The 23,866-nt window shown below is 42.8% G+C and overlaps 1 protein-coding gene across 4 annotated transcripts in view; it reads left to right on the top strand.

Moving 5' to 3' along the window:
- TMEM178A (transmembrane protein 178A) overlaps nucleotides 1–23,866 on the top strand; it is a 248,614-nt gene that overhangs the window by 59,038 nt on the left and 165,710 nt on the right. For all 4 annotated transcript variants that reach the window (XM_060026765.1, XM_060026769.2, XM_060026764.1 and 1 more), the window contains 2 exons: nucleotides 14,258–14,380; nucleotides 17,612–17,738. The gene's annotated coding sequence lies outside the window, so the exon portion shown is untranslated. The remainder of the gene's footprint in view (nucleotides 1–14,257; nucleotides 14,381–17,611; nucleotides 17,739–23,866) is intronic.

The raw sequence follows: 23,866 nt of genomic DNA, 5'->3' as shown, positions 1-23,866 counted from the left end.
ACATACTTATCTCTGTACCTCAAGACCTTCAGCTGCTGGAGAGCAAGGATATCTTATTTTTGAATCTTTACTAACTAGCATAATTCCTGGAACATGGAAGAAGCACTAAATATCCTCATTGAATGGAATTTGAATAAAGTTTCAACTTTTTGAAAGGGAAACAAGAAAAAGAACTGACTGAACATTTACTCTAAACCAGTCTCTTCTCTTATGGGAAAGGCGACTGATGCCATTGCTCTATTTTTTACGTTCCTTCCTAAACTTTGTTTACTTTGGCTTTTGTTTGGCTCTTGGAACACAGAGAGGCAATGTTCAACTTTTGTGATTTTAGACCCTCTCTGAAAGACTACTTACTGACATACTGAATTTTGGTTTTTAATTTCTTTATTTTGTGACTCAGAGTAGGGAGAGTTTTGGTTAATTTGATGGGGAGTAACTTTAGCTTACTATCAACACTACAAGCTGATATTTGAGGGCATTGAGCTAAGTCTTTTACATGCATAATCTTATTTAATCCTTTCCACAACTCCATCAAGTAGGTATTATTATGTCTACTTTACAGCTAAAGAAACTGAGGCACAGAGAATAACTGGATCAGGGCTGTGGTAGGTTTTACCTTGGGTCTACAAGACTTCGGAGTCTAAGTTTTGAACATCACCCTGTACTGCTTCTAGATTCAACTGTTTTCTTAAGCTGAATTAGAGGAATGATTCTGAAAGGGAAAAGTAATTCAGCCTTTCACTAAATGCTAATTGAGCACTGTCTTAGCTCAGGCTGCCATAGCAAAATACCATCACTGGATGGCTGAAACAATAGACGTTTATTTCTCATAGTCTTGGAGACTGGGAAGTCTAAGATCAAGTTGCTAATAGATTCAGTTCCTGGTGAGGACCCACTTCCTGGCCTCTCTCTGTGCTCACATGGCCTTTCCTTGGCAAATGCATGTGGAGAGAGAGCTCTCTCTCTGTCTTCCTCTTCTTATAAGGTCATTCATCCCCAAATGAGGGCCCCACCCTCATGACCTCATCTAAACCTAATTACTTCCCAAAGACCCCATCTCCAAATACCATCACATTGGAGGTTAGGGCTTCAATATGTGTGCTGGGGGGAGGGGACACACAAACATTCAGTCGATAACAAGTACTAACTAGAATTCTCTGGAATATGTTAGACTAAGCTCTAGAAGAAAAAAAAAAGAATAGAAAAGGAAAGGAAAGGAAAAAAAGCAGGGCCTGGACTAGGGAGAGGCAAACAAGTGACCTAGGGCCCAGCATTATAGGAGGTGCCCACCCTCAGGTGCCCACCCTGCACTTGAACAACCCTGCAAGGCCATGAACCGATGTGCCTTGCTTACCTCACCCCAGTCCCAGCCCTGCAGCACTTCATTTGCTCTTGGGGAACTCAGTGTCTAGCAAGGGCCTGGTATCAGTATGGGTCAGATCAAGAGAGAGAAACCACCCAGTGATTTGAACAGGGGAAGTTTAATATAAAGAATTATTAACTAGCAGTCTGTTGTTTAGAAACCCGTGAGGACACGGAGAAAATATGACAAGTGAACCCAAGGAGTTTTGACCTTCAGGATAAGAGTGAAGACTGTTTTTCCCTCTAGGCTGTGCCTGAGTGAGCATGACTTGCCCTATTTATTAGGCAACATTACACTCGGCAGCATTTCCTTTCAGATCATCCCAGGCATTTAGGCTATTTTAAAAATCTAAATAACATCTCAGTCAAACTAACATTCCAAGAGAGAAATGTTTTAATCTGTCTTTTCCCAGAACAGCCTTTAGGTCTGGGAGGAAGTGCAGACAGGCCGGGTGAGGGACAATGTATCTGGAGATTTATGGGAATCCAGAAGTTTTGGCAAGGGTACATATAAATCTCAAAGAAGAATTAAATGTAATTTGAAATCACATAAACTGTACAGAATTTGAATGCAGGTCAAATCGCAACTGCTGTTTGTTATCTCTCATTTAAACTACAATAACAGGATTGCTTAAACAAGTTCCCTTCCTTTCTTGAACTTTCAAAGTATTTAATATTTGCATAATGATTAATCTCCAGTTCCAGAGGATATTCCCAAAGGGAGAGACGACACAGAAGCACTTTAAATTTCAACCACAGGGAAAAGAGAAGAGCGGAAGCTTCAGTTTTGGAGCCTACGCTCTCAGGAGAGGATGGCTGAGAGAACACAATCCCAAACATTTGGACAATATATTCTAACTAGGTCAAAGGTGCAGCTCCAACTAAGGGATGATACCAGACCCTCTATTTATAGATCTTGAATATTTCAAGAAAGTTTTGTTCTATGCTTTGCAAGGGCTAAATCCTTATGCACAGAACCCTGGAGTACATCCAACCTGCCCACCCAAGGAACGCTTTGAGTATTTTCCTTTTCATAGAGGCTGTTTATTTGCTGTCGTTTCCAGGGATCCAGGCCGGGGAAAAGGCAGCAGGTTTGAAGTACACCCCCAGAACTCAGTATTTGACCTGTAAAATTAAGGTACTGGGCTCAGTCAATGGCTCTCAGCCTGGCTGCATTATAGAATTACCTGGGGGAGCTTTAAAATAATACCCAACCCTCGATCCCACCTCAGCCTAATTAAATCAGGATGTTTGGCAGGGGGGCCCAGAATGTTAGTATTTAAAAAAAAAAACAAACTTCCCAGGTGGTGCCCATGTATAGCAAGTTTTGAGAGCCGCTTGCAGCTCTGATACGTGATGCTGTTGATTCCTCTGTGATGAACATGTTGTGGCTAAACCTCTGTACACATTTTAAAAATGGTTTTTATCGGGATAAACTCTCAGAGTACGTGAACATGTGGATGCATTTGGATGAAGTCTAAATGGGAGTACACAAAAATGTACACACAGGGGGCTTCCCTGGTGGCGCAGTGGTTGGGAGTCCGCCTGCCGATGCAGGGGACGCGGGTTCGTGCCCCGGTCCGGGAGGATCCCGCGTGCCGTGGAGCGGCTGGGCCCGTGAGCCATGGCTGCTGAGCCTGTGCGTCTGGAGCCTGTGCTCCGCAACGGGAGAGGCCACAACAGTGAGAGGCCCGCGAACTGCAAAAAAAAAAAAAAAAAAAAAAAATGTACACACAAAAAAGCAAATGGACTAGGGTACAGGGAGAAAGGGAGTTTTTCTCTAAAATTTCTAAAATATTATAGTGTTTTCGTTACAAAAAAACACTAATTACCAAACACTCCCTCCCCACTCACGCTTTTTGCGCTTCTGGGTTTGGGGCTGCTTTCAGAAGGCTGTTGAAGCCTGCCCTCTGAACATGACAAAAGCATCTATGTTGTTATTTGGTCAGAGTTGGACTTCTCAAGTAACTTTCTGTCTCTCTGCCCTGAAAAAGTATTGCACAAAGGAAGTTGAAAGTTCTATGTGGGTTGAGGGCCTAATATAAAGTGGTCATTCAATGCATATTCAATTATGATGACTAACTGTATCTTATGACTTTGTTCTGAAATCCAGTATTCAAAGCATAGTTCATGGATCATATTCATCCACCATGGCCATCATAAATATTCATCTAACGTCTGTCTTCATTAGGCGGTTATTAACATGTCAAAGGTATTTGTGGAGAAAATGAAAGTGATAAATTCTTTCTATATTTACTCTTATTTGAAAGGCTAATTTATTTTTAGAGTCCTCTTTGATAAAATCCTTTAATCAAAGAAAGTTTCCTTTAGAAATAGTCTTCTGTTTTTAAGCCAATAACTTTACACAAAGAAAGTTTATTAACGTTTTGCTTGCTGGATGGATATTAGCCAAATGATAAAGTATGTAAATAGTCCAATTCAGAGAAGGATAATATAAAGCACTGCTCTTAAAAGGTTAAATTGATGCCTTCTCTACTAACAGTACTTTGGAGTTGTTTTTCAAATGAAGAGAGCTGGTAGTGATTCTTCTCCACCCTTACCTGGTCCCCTTGGTGATCAGTAACCCCAAGATTGTTGCATGGGGTTGGTTTACAGGCTGTGAATAGAAGAGGGCAAGGATTGGCAAACTTTTTCTTTAAAGGACCAAATGGTAAATATTTTAGTCTTTACTGTTCAACTCTGTTGTTGCTCTAAAGCAGCCATAGACGATATGTAAATGACCAGATGTGACTGGGTTCCAAAACCACTATTAAAAGAAACAGGTGGCAGGTTGTATGTGGCTAATTAGGCCATAGTGTGCCCATGCTAGAAAAGAGCAAACCCAACAGGGCGTCACACTGGCTCTCAGGTTGCAGTGGGAAGACACAGGTCAGAACTGGACATTTTAGCTAAACCCAAAAAAGCGAGTGAGTGTTGGAGCTCTATATGAGCAAGTAGGTCTACCATGGTAGGAAAAGTCAGGAGAATGCATGAATAATAAAAGAGTGATAATAGCAATGGCTAATATTTACAGAGGACTCGCTCTGAAACTTGTATGAAATACTTTACATGTAATCTTTACAATGTCGTGTAATCTTTATAATAATTTGGTAATCTCATGTAATTGTTATAATAACCTCAAGGTAGGTGTTATTATATTCCCATTTTATAGATGAGGAGATTGAGGCATGGAGAGGTTAAATAAAGTTCTCAATGACATACAGCTAATAAGTGGCATAGCTGAGATGCGAACCCAGATGGTGTGACTTTAGAGGCTGCTCTTCTATGCATTACGACCTCCTGCTAGGGGACAGAGCCATGTGCAAAACCATCCTAGCTGGGAGAACATAGAGGGTCTCCTTCTAGGTACTTTAGTCTTGGTTCAGGTTCACTGTGCTGAGGATGGACCAAGAATAGAGCCCTGGGGTGTACACTGTGGGGAGACTATTCTCCATGAGTCTTTCATGTTTCTGCATGTCTTCAAGCAAAGGCATCGGCAGCCTTTTGTTGAGACTGTCTTTTCAGGGGTATTTTTATATTGAACAGCCTTGGCAGATAGAGATAGTATCTTCCCTCTGGAGCAGAAGGAAGCTTTGTTTTCTGTACTTTATAATAAAGACAGTGTCTCCCTCTGGGGCAAAGTTGGGCAAGTTCAAAGTTGGGCAGCCCATTATAAAAGACTGGGGTTCTTCAGCTGTGTTGGAAACCCACTGTGTGTGTGGTATCCACATGGGCTACCCTGTCACCCCCTTGGGATTGGAGGAGGGCAAGGGGAAATGACATGAACATGAATCTCATGTTGCTCTGTGTGTAGAATGTAATGAAGTCCTTTGTCTTTGGCCCAGGAGTCTCGGGTCTTCTACCAGCATCCATGAATCTGTGGCAGCTAACTGGTTATTGTGTAAACAGGGTAAAATCTTAGATCTTTCACAATTCTGGACATACACAGAAGGTACAGTGGGTTAGGAAGGCTGGTCTGAGGGTGAAGGCTGTCCGCCCTTGGCTTGGCTTTGTGTCTTTTAAAATTATGCATGAATGCGGGCCATGCTATGATCTGAATGTTTCTGTTCCCCCAGTTCATATGTTGAACTCTTACCCCACAAGGTGATGGTATTAGAAGGTGGGGGTCTTTGAGAGGTGATTAGGTCATGAGGGCAGAACCCTCACGAATGAGATTAGTGCCCTTATAAAAGAGGCCTCAGTGAAAAGATGATGTATAAGAAGCGGACTCTCACCAGACACTGAATCAGCCGGTGCCTTGATCTTGGACTTCTCAGCCTCCAGAATTGTGAGAAATAAATTTCTGCTGTTTATAAGCTACTCAGTCCATGGTATGTGTGTTATAGCAGGGAAAACAGACTAAGGCCAGAGACCTGTACTGAAGCCAGAGAGAGGAAAGCCTCTGTAAGCACCTGTAGCTCTTGATCCCATAACTAGCAGAGTGTTATGGATCCTCTGACTTCAGAAACTTACCACAAGGAGTTAAAGATGTACAGTTGATTCACTGGAATGATCTTCAATGAACCATAGCTGTAACGTAAATACTACATTCCAGTAATCTAACATAATCGTTCTGGAACCTAGCTGCTCATCAGAATCACATGGTAACATTTTAATTATTTATTTATTTTTGGCTGTGTTGGGTCTCCGTTGTGGTGTGCGGGCTTCTCATTGCCGTGGCTTCTCTTGTTGCAGAGCTCGGGCTCTAGGCATGAGGGCTTCAGTAGTTGTGGCACACAGGCTCAGTTGCTCCATGGCTTGTGGGATCTTCCAGGGCTCGAACCCGTGTCCCCTGCATTGGCAGGCGGATTCTTAACCACTGCGCCACCAGGAAAGTCCCCGCATGGTAATATTAAAATAACAACTTTTAAAACAACAGATTCTTGAGCACCACCTCATACATAATGAATCAGGATATCTGAGGGTGAGGCTCTGAAATCAGTATTTTAAACGTTTCCCAGATTATTTAGAGGCAGTCATTCCCTGCACGATTCTAATGATAAGGATTGAACTACATCACAGACAAATCCCACTGCTTCTCTGTACCTAAGTTTCTTCATTCGTTACAAAATAGAATAGTGTTGGCCAATATGGTGGCAATTGGCCACATGTGGCTATTTAAAATAAAATCAATCAATGGTTAAATGAAGTTTAAAATTCAGTTCCTCAGTTGTATTAACTACATTTCAAGTAGTTAATAGCTACATGTGGCTAGTGGCTAAAGCATCATAGAGTGCAGATACAGAGCATTACCATAACCACAGAAAGTTCTATTGGATATCTTATCATACCAGAAAAGAAGGAAGCCATAAAAGACTACTGGATTGTATCACAAAACTCAGGAACCAACAGGAATAAGCTTCCACTGACCAAAGATGGGATAATTTGAGCACCCATTAGAATAATAACTGCAGTGGATTGAAGTGCATTAAATATATTTAAATCCATGAGTTCATAATCATATAAAATAGAATTTATTGGTGACTAACCATGCTAGGGAGCCAAGTAATTATTTGAAAACTGGAAAGTAAAGGGTTATCAAGCATTTAATCAGTAATTTCGTAAAGGAAAGGCCATATAAATGCTTGAGATAGTAATGAGATGCATAGCAGAAGGCCCACTGGCACGTCCCATGGGACTGAGTGCCTGTTGCGCCTTGCCAGGATCAGTTCAAGAACAAATACATCCTAGTACTGCTTTTTATTCCTTCCTTCTTTTGCTCCCCATATCCTGCCCTCTTATTCTATGGGATTCTCACATAAATTGCTATGTGCCAACTTCTGTCTCAGGCTCTGTTTTGTGGGGGAACTCAGGCTAGGACAGCATTCTAGCTCAGATTCTTGAAAGAGAATCCAGCCCGCCTGGCATATAGATTTGATTGCTGGGTTATGATCCTCCTCCTGGTCCAATAGCCTGGGAGGCGCTGCCTCTTCCAGAAATGGAGGTGGAACTTCTTAAAGTAGAAACGGTAGAAGCGCGAGACAACTGTTGGAGACACGTTGATTAACGTGTCCAGCCGACAGCTCTGCTACTGAGAGAGAGATTTGCTGACCAGCAGCGTCAGTATCACCTGGGAGCTTGTTAGTAATGAGGAATCTCAGGGCCCAGCCGGACCTACTGAATGCAAATCTGCTTCTTTTTTTTTTTTTTTTTTGCAGTACACGGGCCTCTCACTGTTGTGACCTCTCCCGTTGCGGAGCACAGGCTCCGGACGTGCAGGCTCAGCGGCCATGGGTCACGGGCCCAGCCGCTCCGCGGCATGTGGGATCTTCCCGGACCGGGGCACGAACCCGTGTCCCCTGCATCAGTAGGCAGACTCTCAACCACTGCGCCACCAGGGAAGCCCCGAATCTGCTTTTTAACAAGATTCTCCAGGTGATTTACATGTACAATAAAAAACTCCCTTCTAGAGGGAGTAATAATTATCTGGCTCAGGGATATTTTTATAATAGGTAAGATGTTGCATCCGAAGGTCAGTGGGAAGCACATATAGGGGAAGGAGAGAGAGCACGTATTGTTGGAAGGGGGTGGCGGGGAAGCCAGGAGGCAGGGGAGGTTGGAAGAGGAAAAGTGGGATTGAATCTCCGTGAAAACACTTTAAAATCCGTAATAGAAAAAAACATTCTGTACCTACGTTATTATACCTGCACCAGAAACCTCAAAACAAGTTCACCCCGCTTCGCCCCAGTGAACAGAAAGCAATATCTCCATGTGTCGTAGACACACAGCAGGTGAAATATTGGATGCAAGGCTTGTGTTGCAGGGGGCAGTATTTGTGAGGCAGGCAGACCCAATCCTGGCAATCTACCGCTTCCCTCTGGACACTCTGGGCTTCACCATCCCTCCCCCACCCCTGGACATCCTTCATCCTCAGTTCACTGTCCCTTCTCCCATGTAAGGACTTTTAGCAACAGTACATGGTGTACTGGCTCTCCAGAAACAAACATAAAGCTCTGATTTGTAGTGTTGGCCAATTTCCATAGTATAAATACTCCCACCATGGCTGATTGTGAGCTGCCATGAGGTTAACTGAACACGGGGTTGGGAGGTGGCACACACTGGCTCCAGCGCACTCCAGGAAATAAAGGGTCGAAAGGACACAGCAGAGTGGTTTACAGCCTTCCTAGAAGTGAGGGGAAGAAAGTCAAGTTGATGAAGGCCTGGAGCGCTTGCTTTAACTTCAGCTACTATGATTCCAAAACACAGCTATCATCTCGTCCAATCTGTGGCTATTTTTTTCGTTTTGTTTCTAATTTTCTTTGGCCATGCAGCCCGACCAGGGATTGAACCCTCACCCCCTGCAGTGGAAGCGGAGTCTTAACCACTGGACCGCCAGGGAAGTCCCTGAGGCTGTTTCTTAACTTCAACTTTATTGAGAATGTCCTTATGTTGTAGCTTTAAAAGAACCAGAAGCTCAGCTGGAGAAAACGTTTGAGGACAGTCAGAATGACTTACAGTCTATATTTACCAAAGCTTCTTTCATTAACATTATCGAGGCTCTGGAATGCTCACACCCACCTTTCATGGGCACACCACACCCCATTCTTCCCTGCCTGAGTGTAGTCCTAATGACTCCCACTCAGCTCCCTCAAGTGTCACACACCCTGCTTCTCTGGCCGGAGTTCAAGCCCTCACCTGGTTTCCTTGAATGCCATCTAAGCGCTGCACACCTGTCTTTCCTGGGAGGTTAACAGCTGGCACATAACTCCCTTCCCTTGAGGATATTAGCAGATAATGTATATCGGTCAAACTTGCTGTAGGTACTGGCAGGCAGCTTAGACCTCTCCCCCTGCCCACAAGCACTGCCATGGGGGCTCAATGTTGGGTCTCTCAAGGCCTGATCCAGGGACCCCATCACCGCTGGGCACCCCCCAAACTCCATAACCATTGCTTTCTGTTTGATGCAGCTCTGGGCCAGCTGAAGCACACTCTCCTCACCTTTACCCACAAAGTGCACACCTGAATTTCGCATAACTGCTCTGGTTGCCCACCTTTCTCTTCTTCTTGGAAAGCATCCAGTACTAGGAATCCAGCTAACTACAGACAGCCCAAATTAATGCCTCTTAACCTGCATGAAAAAGAATTTTTTGTAACCTTCTCTTTGGTGTTGGTGTCTAATCGATGATAACTTTCAGGAAAGAAGCCCTTCTACTAGCAGGTTAAAAGTATTCATTTTTTGCAGCCCTGATATCTGTTTGAAATGTAACAGCTTGTTTGTTCCTCTCCCCAAATGAATGCACCTTCATCTTTAGATTTATGATTTAATTTTTCTTTCTTCTAAAATAGAGACAGAAGTAGTGGAAGTTCCTATACCTCTAACTGTCAGAGCTTCTCTATGATTTCTTGGCCAGTCACCCAAAGCAGCCTCTAGTTGGGTTTATCCCTTTTAATTCTCATTCTCTCTCCATAGTGTTTTCTCCTCTGAGCACATAAACACATCACTACCCTTTCTTCCAAAGTCAAGGCCAGCTTACATGAAGGGGAATGGTTGACTCTGCCAGTAAGTAGCACTCTAGGTGGCTCAGCTAACTCACCACAGTTTGGGTGTCTTTCCAGGTTGGCGGACACACCAGGGCCAGAGATCAGTGTGTCTTTCTTGCCAACAGAGAACCTTACTTCACCCTTCGAGTGTTCCATTCAGAGTGGAGGTCAAAGGTCTCCAGACTAAAAAATGCCTTTAACTGAAGCCCAAGTTATGCAGGAAGCAGTCCCAGCTTCTGCTGTTAGGCCCGAGAGGCTGACCATGGAGCATCCTTGACCTTTCTCTGCCTCCCAGAGGTCCCGTGAACTGGGGTCCAGTGTGTCCTCTAACCCCCCACGGAGGTTCCTCGTGAAAGGCCTCTGCTGAGTTTGCAAGGACACAAAAATGGAAATGCCCGAGGGGAGAGATTTTTCCAAAGTTCTTGGTTGTCGGAGAGATGAACATCATCAAATGGCTCTGAAAGAAAAGCTGAAAGAGATCAACATTGTAAGCCGTTGGGAGATTAGACTGTCCAATCGACTTGGTTCAAGATGAGGCAGAAGCCAGAGCAGAGATAAGTTTCAGGGAACTTATCAGGAAAGGTTAACTTGAATGGGCACTAATGAGTTGATGACTCAAATCCAGGAACAAGTAAGACCATAACAACCAAAAGCATAGAGGTGAGATGCTATGCAATTATAACATCCCCTAGGGACAGGCATTGGGCTGCAGGATGAGATTGGCTGACCCCTGCCCAGTGAGCAAATGATGAGGTATTTAACTAAAATGTGGACTGTGAATATGCCCAGAAGAATTCTTAATGCATGCACTTGAAAACTTTAGCTCTCTCTCTCTTTTTTTTTTTTCGCGGTACATGGGCCTCTCACTGTTGTGGCCTCTCCCGCTGCGGAGCACAGGCTCCGGACGCGCAGGCTCAGCGGCCATGGCTCACGGGCCCAGCCGCTCCGCGGCATGTGGGACCTTCCCGGACCGGGGCACGAACCCGTGTCCCCTGCATCGGCAGGCGAACTCTCAACCACTGCGCCACCAGGGAAGCCCTCTCTCTCTCTTTTTTGTTAAAGCCCTTTTTTGGACAAAGGACTAAACTAGATGTGGGCAGATCTTTAAAATGCATAAGATCGGGTCTACCTGAGCCTTGTGTATTGTAGGTACTCAGAAAATGGTTTATTGATTATAATGTAATAGGGCTCATCCCCTGTCATGGGGCGGGAGGGGGGGCTATGGCCAGGGTCTTTAAAGAGTGAGTGATAGTGACAAATGTTCAGAATGCCCCACAGCGGTCTACAGCACCCAGTCCACAGATGGGCTGCCCCTCTGCTAGGACAGGGCTTTATCAGTTTATTCCAAAATGGGTAAATGTTGAGTGTTCCCTTGGCCTTAGAAGAGGTAAGACATAGCACAGGGCATTAAACATAGTACAGGGCATTAATGTAAGTCTTCAGTTCAGGCTGAGGGGGTCAGACGTGTGTATTAACATGTATTTCGAAATCAGGAAAGCAGTCTTTCCCTTATCCTCCCCACTTCCAAAATTATCTTTCCGAGATATTCTCTATTGTTTTCCCAGTGCAGTTAGGTCGTAGTTTGCCTTATAAGGAATTTTAGAGTTTTAAGAGCTCTCACTATAGGAAGTTTTTCCTGCTGTTCTGCCTGAGTTGCCTTCTGCTTAATTTTAGTTCATTATGTCTGTAAAGACAGGGAGGGTTTTATGGGGCAAAAGGCCCAGTCATCATGGGAAGAATGAATCATTTCAAGAACAGTGAGATGGGCGCAAAGGCAAAGACAGCTGAGGGGCAGGAAGCTGGGGGTGGATGGGTTATTGAGAACAGCATCAAAAGTCTGTCTTTTCTCTCTGTTACTCCCACTAGGGGGTGCCCAGCATTCCAGAATAATCACTGTTACTAGGAAGTTGAGGTTTGAGGCGGCATTTCCTCCTAATAGAAGGGCAACAGCTGATCCAGGTTTCCTGCATCTCTGCCCTGATTTGAGAAGCGATCTGGGGGTGGGGCATAGGGAGTACAGGGATTGGGATTGAGGAGAGGGGTCTCAGATCAGTAAATACACGGATGTCTCTCAAGCATTTGAGGATTCTCAATCCGTGGAAACCTCTGGCGATATCCTGGGTTCTCTAGGACCCACTGGTCTTAAAGTCATTGGCTGGAGTAATTATGGATCAGAAAAGTCCTCCTGGGCCCAGGAGAGGTGATGATATTTCACCCCTGGGGCTAAAGAATTTATGGTAATAAGACATGAGCAGGACTGAGAGATTGGTTGCAGACCAGGGATGGAATAAAGATCAAAGATAAGGTGAGATTCTGAAGTAGAGTGGGTAACCGGTATGGATGAAGGTCAGGGAGAGGCGAGGGTATGTTGAGGGTCTCAAAACATCTAGGCCCTCAGAACGGCCACAGCATAACTTTTAGTTATGAATGGTTTTGTGAAAAGAAAATGGAACTTGGACTTTGGTAGACAGGAGTTCAAATTTCAGCTCAAGCATTCAATAGTCATCTGACCTTGGGAATTTTCGAAAGTTATCCGATATCTTACTTTTAAATATATTTTTTATTGAAGTATATTTGAATCACAATGTTGTGATTTTTTAAATTTATTTTTTATTGAAGTATAGCTGAAGTACAATGTTGTGCAACATCTTTAATGCTCAATTTTCTCATCTTCAAAATGGGACTAATGATACTAGGGCTACTTGAGACTTTAAAAGATATAAAGGCATATAAAGCACTGAATAAATCTATTTTCTCCCTTTTCTTTTTTCCCATTTGGAAATGGCTGAGGGCAAGGAAAGGAGATATATCTATTCCTTCAGTTCTTGTACCCCAAGATGTAGGATGTCAGGACTGCAGCCCTGAGGTCAGAGGGTCCTCTCGGGCCTCTGGGGTTTTCTGCACCACAGAACTTCAGTGAGTGCTCAGGACATGCTGCAGAAGTCCTGCCCTCTTTGACCCTGTGGACCCATCCTCATACTTTGCAGGCTTTTGAGCCATAATTTTAGAAACCAGCCTCCACCTAAATTTATAGCGGTCACCATCTGGTCCTGAGGCCTTCAGTCTCCGAGAATTAAACTACCTTGCCCACACAGAGCGCCAAAGCCTGGCCTGGAATCCAGGTATCACCAGTTAGTCCATGTTAATATGACAATAATTCACAATTCTCTCAGCACAGTTTTACAAAGTATGGGCCACAGACCACCTGTACCAGCATCAGCAGGTGGGCTTGATAAAAAAATGCAGATCCTTGGCCTCCTGCCAGACCTGTGCAACCAAGACTCTCTAAAGTTTAAAAGCAAAGGCGTAGAAAGTTAACCAGTCCCAGGTTACACTTTTACAGGAAACACAATGCCTTAATCCTCCAGAGTGCTCTTTTGTAGTGGAAGAATGGGGCTCTTCAGCAGACTTCTCCTTGCTTTGCAAATCATACCGTACAGGTGTTTCTGACCCTGCTTATTTATAGAGCCAAGTCTGCCCCTAGCCACTTACTTGCTTCCCCTGGAACTTCCTCAGTGTTGGAAACATCACTGTGAAGGTCACAGACCATTTCTGTGGACACCCGATGAGACGGTGTGATTCAGAAAGGTCACTTTGATTCTCTCCTGGCTTCCTGTCAAGGCAGTGGGGGAGGGGAGAGTGTTCTGGTTCTTGTTTCTGGGAATGGGGGAGGGGGCCACCAGGATCAAGGTGGATCACCAGCTGCCCCTTCCTTTGCATTGACAGCTCACTTGCTGCCAATTTAGCAGTGCTTAGGCTGAGGATTGGGGCAAAAATTAGCCCTTCCTCTAAAACTGTGAACTCTGATCTCTCAGTCTAGAGAGAGCTGGGCTGTGGACATGTGAACAGACTCCACGAGCTTCCTCCTGACAGCAAGGCCTGCATGAGCTGGCTTTTCAGAAGGAACTTGTGACTGTGGATCACTCTCCAGAGAGACAAAGCTTTTCAGACTTAAGAGAGACGGCAGTGGCAGCAGCCTCTGCATTAAGTTTTGACCAGCTCTTACGGCCCTCTGAGTTACACGGTTCACCCCGACCTCTGGGGCGTCCCTGCACTGCAGAACTACAGCGGCTGTTCAGGGCATACTGGGAGCGGTGGAGATATTTTGCAGTAAGGATTCACATCAGCTTCAAAGTGCCCAGAATGAGCATTAAAATGCTGCCAGGAAGACAGTTGTTGCTACGTTAAATCTCTGGGGGGACAAAGTAGGAAACGAAGGTTAGTAAAATAAAACAAAACAGGTCATGGTTGTGAAGCAACCTGTCCTCAGGACCTAACTACATGGAGCTGGTGTCGGCCTCTTTCCGAGAGGGGCTGTGTCCCTCCCTGAACGGGATACTGATAGAAAAGAGCTCCCCCACATAAAGCATCCTTTGCACCCTCCCAATCGATTCTTTCCCTTTTTGTTTTCTAGGAACAAGAGGATTCATCTGACTTAACTGGAGATGGCTCCCTTCCCCATTTATTGTTCCATTCCTAAAGCTTCCCTCCTACCGGGCTCAGTGAGAGCAGATGGGAAGAGGCACCCACCTCAGAGGTACAAGTTCACAGATACAGAGCTACCCCTCTGCTGGGCCCGAGGCAAAGAAAACTCCCAATCTCTTTCTTGTATTCATTGGGTTCTGCTGAACCTGGAAAGGAAATAAATTCCAAAGGCAGGAAATGACCCACAGACCATAACAATATGTGAAAAGCCAAACCGGTGCTTCCGTCGCTTTATTTCAAACTATTCTAATCTGCGTCCCAGGAAGCCTAACCCATTACCAGATGGAGATCTGTTTTCAGATGCCTCTCGGCATCTGCCACTCCTGGCTGGTGACGTTTGCGCATTTCAAGAAGGTTGCCACTCCTGGCTGGTGACATTTGCACCTTTCAAGAAGGCAAACCTGTCCCGATAGCTTCAAACTTCCAGAGAGGTGCAGCCCCAGGAAAGTCCTTGGGTCTCTGGCTGACAGCACCAGGCATCTCATGTGCTTCATTGTAGCTGAACTGTTGCTGACCTCCAGCCTAGAATGCTAGCACACCGAGTCTGTTCTTGAAGACTTGCAGAATCTGAAATCACAAAGCCCCGTGTTGCCAGAAAAGGCTGGCTCCCTCGCCTGCTTCCTAATCCCTTCTCACCAGGCTTTCCTAAAGAAACCTGATGAGTCAGGAAGAAAGAAAACATGTCCGAGACAGAGCTGGGGTTAGGCTGGTCTCTCTCATCACTTCTGAAAGTTCCTCCTGTTTTACTATGCGGGGCATGTTTGGGGATTCGGTTGTGCTTTTCCTGTTTCCTCCTCTATGAGCTCTCTCTTTGAGGACCACTTCATTTACCACTCACGAAATCAGCTTGGCAAAAGCGGAAGGCCCTCTGATGAGGAATTCATCACCGCTGCGAGGAAGTTTTGCCTTCACTTTTGTCCCCAGGAGCATGGCAAGGAAAAACTCCCACCTCGACTCCCAGGTGGAACCATCATTCAGTTGCTTTGTTCTGGCCTGGGGGCCTGTGTGTTTCCTAGGCCCTTAATTTTTACTGGACGTCCTCCATCAGTCTTCCCACTGAAAGCTGTGTACCAGTTAGATTTTAAACCCAGTGAGGTAGCTTCTGGGATACCTTGCTTCAAACAGGTATCCTGCTAATCCCTTCCCCAGGTAATCAGAAAGTAGCTATAGTTGAAATGAATAATGTGCCCAACTCTTTCAACACTTTCGAAATGTTAAACAGATTAAAGTATAAAGAATCCAATATATTTGTTGACATCTGGTTTATAGAAAATCTCCAGCAAGAAGGAAGGGGGGAGTTCAACATCAGGCTGGGTGAAATGGGAGCAGCAGTGAAGGGCACTGCTCTCCTGCGTTCCGGCATCAGATACCTGTTCTGGAGTCCCAGTGGCTCTGTGCCGCTATCTACAATTGTGTGCTGTTTATTATGAAACATGCTTTAAAAAGTATATTCTGATAAGCTTGGATTTATCCTTGGCGATGGAATGTAGTTTCCATTACAAGACAGTAGCTTAATATCAGAGGTAGGTGGTATCAACTATATGAAGGTGGTAAGAGACAGTAGATAAAAGAACATAGGGGATCTTTATGAAAAGGAGTGGAGAGAGAGAGAGGCAGAGAAAGAGAAAGTCTTTTTTGTTGTTGCCAGGAAGAGACAATCTTGCAGGGAGTGCAAGATATATGAGTCTCTCTCTTTCTCCCCTTGCCTCTGCCTATGGAAAAGGAGCCAGGAAAAGCTAGAAACAGGAGACAGAGGGAGGCCATCTCTCCAAATGTTGGTACCAGCCAAATAGGATAAATTGTTCATATTATGATGATGACGACAACTATAATGATGAAGAGAACATATAGACCCAGATGAAAAAAACAAAGGCTTTGATTTCAAGCCATGCTTAAGTCCCAAAGTACTCCTGTTAGAGCCATTTACATGACCCAAGGGACAGGAATTTAGGGTGAGTGAAATAAATACAATTGGATAGAAAAATCAGGATTAGATTAAAATGTGATTGAGAATGGTTAAAAATTAGGAGAAAGGTACCAAATTCTACTTATTTTTGTATTGCTTTCAGTCTTGATCTAATGATCTGTTAAAAGATAACATCATGAGTTAAAAACTGTATTCTTTTTTTTAAACTGAGGTATAACTGAATGTAACATTTTATTGGTTTCAGGTATACAACATCATGATTTGATACTTGTATATATTGCAAAATGATCACCATGATAAGTCCAGTTAAATCCATCACCGTACATAGTTACAACATTTTTTTCTTGTGATGAAAACTTTTAAGATCTACTCTCTTAGCAACTTTCAAATATGCAATATAGTATCATTAACTATAGTTACCACACTTTACGTTATATACCCATGCCTTATTAATTTTATAAGTGGAAGTTTGTACCTTTTGACCTCCTTCACCCATTTTGTCCCCCGCCCTCACTCCCCCAGGAACCACCCATCTGTTCTCTGTATTTATTTATGAACTTGTTTAAAAACTGTATTTTTATTTAAATGTATAACAGAGCAAAAGATTTTGTTCTGTTCTCCGAGACACATATTTGGTATGCCTGGCCATTGGGAGCCTTCTCATCCGCTACAGCCTTTACCAGAGACAAAGAACAGAGGATGGAATACACAGCTTCTTGAGTGCTAGCAGTGAAAGGTCAGAGTTATAACATGACAGTAAATGTTATATTCTGCTTAATCCCAGCTTTAACAGAGGTAGTTGCTAGACACTTAAAGTGGGTGCTTATATTTTACAAATGGGAAAATAGAATCAAAAATGGAAAAAGAAAAGAGCCAGGAATCACAAACTATGCGCTAGGTGCCCAGGACACCACAGCAAACTCACGGACATCCCGTGGCATAGGCTAAATGTTGAGGGAGATGTGGTGATGCTTGACATTTGTTGGCCACCAGGTGAGCTACTTGGTCAAGACTGTTCACAGTTTCAACATTAGATTGTGCTGCACTCCTTTCAAAGATGTCTTATCTTTGAGAAGCTGGATTTTCAGCAGCTGTTATAAAATGCAAGTAGTAAGTGAAAATCAGTGTGAATACGAGGTGAATAACTGGTGGTGTCTATACAGGTTCCAAGGTTTGAGAGACAATATTCAATGCCTGGCATACATATCCTTTTATAAATAACTGTGGTTAAGAACAAAATAAAAATATTTTTTCTTTCAACTTAAGTGTATTATATTTTCAAATGGCTAAGTTGTTGGGAACTTTCTACTGGATAAATGAGATTTATGTTAGGTTTTTTTTTTTCTTTTGGCCTAGGAGCTCTGTGAAAAAATTACTGAGACACTAAGATGCTGTGAATTGGGAAAGTTTGGGAACCTCAAGATTAGAGCTATACAAACTGTCTCAAAGGGCAAAGGTGGATTTTAATGGCTTAAGGTCAATGGTGAGTATAGAAAAGTGATTCTATTTATTTTCCCCCAGACCATTCAGGGCACTGCTCACAGTAGTTCCCCTGTTTCCACATAAAATGAACATTCTTAGTCTGAATGATTTTTTATTAATGGAACTATTTGGTAGACTACTAAAAGTTGTCTTGTACAATGCTTCTCAAACTATCTTCCAACCTGTCATGGACTATGTGATAACTTGTGTTAACTTGGCTAGGCCAGGGTGCCCAGATATTTGGTCAAACATTATTCTGGATGTTTCTGTGAAAGTGGTTTTTTAGATGAGATTAACAGCTAAATCAGTAGTTGAATAAAGCAGATTGCTTCTATAGTATGGGTGGGCCTTATCCAATCAGTTGAAGGCCTTAATAGAACAAAGACTGAACTCCCCTGAGCAAGAAGGAATTCTGTATATATAAACACACACACACACACACACACAAACACACAAACACACACATATCCTGTTGATTCTGTTTCTCTGGAGAACTCTGACTCATATAGATTGATACTTTTAAAAAAGGCAATAAAAATAAACTTTTAGGAAAACAATCATATGCTTAAATATTGTGGAAATGTTATAAAAGTTTCTAAATGCTTGCTTTCAGTGTCCATATTTAGTTTCTCTGATTAGTAATAGTCTGATTAGTAATAGTAGTAATAGTCTTTTGTAAATAAGTTCATTTGTATCATTTTTTTGATTCCACATATAAGTGACATCATATGATATTTGTCTTTCTCTGTCTGACTTCATTTAGTATGATAATCTCTAGGTCCATCCATGTTGCTGCAGATGACATTATTTTATTCTGTTTTATGGTTGAGTAATATTCCATTGTACATATATACCACATCTTCTTTATTCATCCATCTATTGATGGACATTTGGGTTGCTTCCATGTCTTGGCTATTATAAATAGTGCTGCTATGAACACTGAGGTGCATGTGTCTTTTCAAATTAGAGCTTTCACCTTTTCTGGATATATGCCTGGGAGTGAGATTGCTGGATCTTATGGTAACTCTATTTTTAGTTTTTTAAGGAACCTCCATATTGTTCTCCATAATAGCTGTACCAATTTACATTCCCACCAACAGTGTAGGAGGGTTCCTTTTCTCCACGCCCTCTCCAGCATTTATTATTTGTAGACTTGTTGATGATGGCCATCGTGACTGGTGTGAGGTGATAACCTTATTGTAGTTTTGATTTGCATTTCTCTAGTAATTAGTGATGTGAGCATCTTTTCATGTGCCTGTTAGCCACCTGTATGTCTTCTTTGGAGAAATGTCTATTTAGGTCTTCTGCCGTTCTTTGACTGGCTTGCTTGGTTTTTTTTTTTGATATTGAGGAGGGGAGGGATAAATTAGGAGTTTGGGATTAACAAATACACACTCCTATATATGAAATAGATAAATAACAAGGTCCTACTGTATAGCACAGGGAACGATACTCAATATCTTATTATAACCTATAATGGAAAAATAATCTGAAAAAAATACATATTCTTATATATATAATACATATTATATATATTCTTTGATATATATAATATGTAACTGAATTACTTTGCTGTACACCTGAAACTAACACAACATTGTAAATCAACTGTACTTCAATTAAAAAAAAAAAGGGTAGGGTTTCCCTGGTAGTGCAGTGGTTAAGAATCTGCCTGCCAATGCAGGGGACACGGGTTCGAGCCCTGGTCCGGGAAGATCCCGCATGCCGCGGAGCAACTAAGCCCGTGCACCACAAGTACTGAGCCTGCGTGCCACAACTACTGAGCCCATGTGCCACAACTACTGAGCCCATGTGCCACAACTACTGAAGCCCGTGTGCCTAGAGCCCGTGCTCCACAACAAGAGAAGCCACCGCAATGAGAAGCCCGCGCACCGCAACGAAGAATAGCCCCCACTTGCCACAACTAGAGAAAGCCCACGCACAGCAATGAAGACCCAACACAGCCAAAATTAAAATAAATAAAATAATTTTATTTTTTAAAAAGTGTTTAAAAAAATGTAAAGTAAAAAAAAGTAGATATTAACAGCTGCACTTTATAAATAAGCTGCACTTTATAAATAAAATCTTCATGGAGATAAAAGAAACTGCTTGGAGAAAAGACCTCATGGATGGGTGACTCAAAGCCCCCCACCAAAAAAAAAGAATTTATGAAACACATTTTGTGTAGCATTGATCTCATAAAAATGTAAATGCATCTGTACACGCACACATGTATTATTTACTTTTTATTTTGAACTAATTTTAAATTTACTGAAAAGTTGCAGAACTGGTACAGAGCTTTCCCATATATTCCCTCACCCAAGTTTCCCAATTTTAACTCTATACAACCGTAGTACAATTTTCCAAATGAAGACATTAACATTGGTACAAAACTATTAACTAAACTGCAGAGATTATTCAAATTTCACCAGATATATTTTAAATAGTGAAGTCACTACTCTAGGATGTGCAAATTTAGTAGATTCTGGGCCAGAAGATTTTTGCAGAATGGGTTGAAACTGTTGCTTTATTTTGTTTGTAGATCAGCCAGCTGAGAATAGAAAAATTTGACAGCAATTGTGGATTGTTCTATAGAAGAATATACAAACCACAGACCTCAATTAAAAACATCTCACATATTGATCGAGCCAGTACTGCAATTCCTAAGCTTGACTATCATTTCTGCCAGAAATAACAAATCCTTTTGTATTTAGAGAGATTAGTCACTTAATGAAAAAATGCATTGAAACATGATGCTTGAATGTGAATCTGAAATGGTGTGCATTTTTGGCCAAGCGATTGTTTTCCATCTCTTCTGTAGTCTTTTATGACCTTTCATAGGTAGAACCCACCTTATCGGCTTTTTGGGCCCCTACCGTAACGACTTCACAGATGTCTGTCATGGCACCTGTAACAGTTGCTGTAATTTGGGTAGGTACCTGCTAAACTGTGAGCAACTTGTGGGCATGACTATGTCTTGCTAACCCTGGTAGCTCAGTGCCTGGCCTAATACCTGAAGCATAGCAGGCCTGCAACACATGCTCGCTGAAGGAAGGAAAGAATGAATTAAACACACAATAAGTTCACATCAACATTTTTTTCCTACCTGATCTTGTTGGGAAAAGAGCCTGTAACTCGAAATTATTCTAGTGAAAAAGACAATGACGCATATATATTAAAAAGGAAAAGCTTTCAAGGGCCTTGTGTTTGAGAAACAGGCTTTGAATGCCAGGTGTGACTTACAAACTGAATAAAGAATATCGCTGTTACAAACAGCACAAGTGTCTGGGTGCTGACTCACTTTATTCCATAGATGTATTGTACTCTGCAGATAATTTTATCCACCTGAGTAAAACTCGATTTCCACTTAGGCTGATGTGTTATTAATAGTTATCATTATTATTCAGCATTTCTACAGTATGTGTTTTCAAAGAGTTATGTTCCTCATTCTTAATGAGCTATGCAGACAGAGGTAATGAAAGGTAATCTAGTCTCCCATGTAGCTGGTATTCAGTACATTGTTACTGACTGATTCATTACTGAACTCAGGGACAGGTGGGTGCAAACTTGGAGGAGGAAAGCCTCCCTCATTTTTACTCGGAGGAAGTGTGGGGAGTTGGGGGCAGGCAAAGGGTGGAGAGGGAAGGAAGTAGGAATTCCTCCCAGTTGGGAATGGAGCAGCCTTCTGAATCCCTGACCCACTTCAGCAATCCTTAGGGCCCTCTGGAATTACAGACACATCATGTTTATTTGCCCTGTGAAGGAGTATCCTTTGGAATCAGAGCTGCTGTTTCTTAGGAACAAACTTGTTTAGGGATTGCTTTTATGAGTTTGGGGTCAGTGGTCAGCATTCTACTTATGCTTATATCATCTGATTATAAAACTGGGAAAAACAAGATACCAAGAAACATTTATAGAAATTCAGAACATAAAAGCTGATTAGGGAGATATTCTCATAGGACGTGTTGCAGTTATGGTAGGGGGACTAGCAACAAGGAAAGTGTTGATCCTAAGGGTCCCTAGTGGCCAAGCACAGACAAAATATGTCTTTAAGAAATGGAGAGGAGAAGAAGTTTGCCTTCTATTTGTTGGAAACCTCACTTCCTCCTCGAAGCCCTGCTCAGTGGCTTGCTCTGGTTCTGTCAGTTGAGAGATGGAAGGATGTTGACAATGGGGGTTGGAATTAAGCTTGGGTTGCTTGGCTTAAAAAGTAATGTATTAGGTCTCTGGTAAGTACTCAGAAAATCCTTCCTCCTGCCTTTTATCTTTTTTTTTTTTTTAATTAGCACATGACATTTGTGTACTTTGGTCTCATTGAGCAATGACCACACATATTTGTCTGGAACACAACTTGGAAGAAAGGAAAGTTGAGATAAAAATACAGACCTTTCCTGGCACTTGGGTTGGCTGGGAGAATTATGGAAAAGCTCAGGGAAATGTGCTGCCAGAAACTCAAACATCTACTTTGTCATGGGCCTGGCAGCCAGGTTAGCCTGGAGCCATACGTGAAGGCCACCAGGGAAGTGAAAGAACCAGCCTGGAGCTCTCAGAAAGGTGTCAAAGCAGATTTCTCTTCTCTTGGGTAGAAGCTCAGATCCAGAGACTGTTAGGAGGATTAAATGAGATGATGCCTGCCAATGAGACTGACACACAGCCTGGCACCTAGCAGATGCTCGCGACAAACTGGATTTCCTTCACTGCTGTGACTTCATAAGGCCTGGGAGTGGGTGTCTGAAGACACTGTGTCTCAGACGATGGCTTCAAGCCATGTTGGTATTCTACACTTTAGAAAACACTGGAAAGTTGGACTCGTGCAAACTCCAAATTCTTCCATTCTGGTTGAGATGAGCCATAGCTAGGGATGCAGCTCAGTTTCCTCATTTGCAAAATGTTATGGTTCTGGGAAATAATCTTGTGACCTGAATGAGGAAACATACCTGATATCATTTCCTCAGATAATAATTGGTCTGGATTTCAACTCAGAAGAGAACCCTAAGAACTCCCACCCACAGCGACTACTGCTATTTCTATCTGGGGCAAGGATCCAATCTCTGGGACACCTGAGCTAAGATTTCTTGGTAGTACCGTACCAATTTCTCACAAATATTTGGCTTGGAAGCCTAAACCAGGGAGAAACACAGAGCTTTGATCCCAGCTGCTTCATTCTCCACCAGCATTGTCATAACATCGAGTCCTACCATTTGTGACCACCTTGTGACCAGGCAGTTCTTCCTGCGTCATCTCCCTGGCCAAAAGGCAAGTCCCTGGCCATGTATCCTTTTTAGCCCCTTATCCCACTGTGGTGCTGCATGTTCTCTCCTCATGCTTTTATTTTCAGTCTCTTCTCAACTGGATTCTTCTTGTCAGCTTTAAAGCATACTCAAGACTCCCCTTGAGAGTGGAGTGGGATGAGTGGAGACAACCGTATCCCAACCGTACCTTCTTCTCAAACCATCACATTCTCTTCTCCCCTTTCTAGAGACTTCTAGAAAGAATATACTTGTGGACTCTATTTGTTCACTTCCCACTCACTCCTCAGGTCACTGTCAGGTTGGGTCCTGACCCATCAACCCAACCAAACAGCTTGTGCTGAGGTTCTTCCTCTTCCCTGACCTCCCAACAGTGGTCCACCCCGTTCACCACTCCTCCGCCTGCAACCACTGTCTTTTCTTGGCTTCAGTGACACAAGACTTTTCTGGTTTCCTCTATCTTCTCTGACAGCCAATTTGCTATCTCCTTTGTAGCCTTATCTATTCTTCTCAAGTCAATAAATATTAAAACACCCAAGGCTCACTCCTGGACACTCTTCTCTCCTTATTCTATATTTTATTCATGCCAAAAATGTTTCCCCAGCCTAGATCTCTCCTCTGAGCTCTAGACCCACGTATCCAACTTCCTACTTAACATTTCCACTTGGGAAGTCTCACAGACATCTAAAATGTAACACATCCAAAACCAAACTCTTTTCTTCCAATTTTACTTTTTTAAATTGAAGTATAGTTGATTTATAATGTTGTGTTAATTTCTGCTGAATAGCAGAGTGACTCAGTTATACATATATATACACATTCTTTTTTTATATTCTTTTCCATTATGGTTTATCACAGGATATTGAATATAGTTCCCTGT

The sequence above is a fragment of the Delphinus delphis genome, chromosome 12, assembly GCF_949987515.2.
Source record: "Delphinus delphis chromosome 12, mDelDel1.2, whole genome shotgun sequence".
NCBI lineage: Eukaryota > Metazoa > Chordata > Mammalia > Artiodactyla > Delphinidae > Delphinus > Delphinus delphis.
Note: the sequence above shows the minus strand (reverse complement) of the source record. Positions and strands in the feature narration are given on the sequence as shown.